General features: G+C 51.9%; 1 pseudogene across 1 annotated transcript; it reads right to left on the bottom strand.

The window, feature by feature from the left end:
• Positions 1–114: 114 nt before the first annotated feature.
• LOC310788521 (polyubiquitin-B pseudogene) lies at positions 115–720 on the bottom strand (annotated as a pseudogene). The gene has a single exon. The product of its transcript is annotated as a polyubiquitin-B pseudogene (transcript).

Genomic DNA, 720 nt, shown 5'->3' with positions numbered 1-720 from the left:
GAAGCACAAGATGGAGTGTGGACTCCTGGATGTTGTAGTCTGAGAGGGTACGTCCATCTTCCACTTGTATTGGCAGTGAAGATCAGACGCTGCTGTTCAGGGGGAATGCCTTCCTTATCCTGGATCTTGGGCCATTGACATTTTTTCAATGGTGTCACCTGGCTCGACCTCGAGGGTGATGGTCTTACCAGTCAGGGACTTCATGAAGATCTGCATACCTCCCCTCAGACGGAGCACAAGATGGAGTGTGGAATCCTTCTGGATGTTGTAGTCCGAGAGGATGCGGCCATCATCAAGCTGCTTACCACCAAACAACTGGTAATTGGACGGTCCATCTTCCAATTGTTTGCCAGCGAAGATCAGACGCTGCTGTTCACAGGGGAAGCCTTCCTTGTCCTGGATCTTGACCTTGACATTCTCAATGGTGTCAGTTGGCTCGACCTCGAGGGTGATGGTCTTGCCAGTCAGGGTTTTCACAAAGATCTGCATGCCTCCCCTCAGACGGAGCACCAGGTGAAGGGTGGACTCCTTCTGGATGTTGTAGTCGGAGAGTGTGCGGCCATCTTCCAGCTGCTTACCGGCGAAGATCAGATGCTGCTGGTCAGGGGGGATGCCTTCCTTGTCCTGGATCTTGGCCTTGATATTTTCAATGGTGTCACTTGGCTCGATCTTAAGGGTGATGGTCTTGCAAGCAGTCAGGGTCTCCATGAAGATCTGCAT

This window comes from Poromitra crassiceps, assembly GCF_964638095.1.
Source record: "Poromitra crassiceps genome assembly, chromosome: 13".
NCBI lineage: Eukaryota > Metazoa > Chordata > Actinopteri > Beryciformes > Melamphaidae > Poromitra > Poromitra crassiceps.
This window is presented reverse-complemented; position numbering and strand designations above follow the sequence as displayed.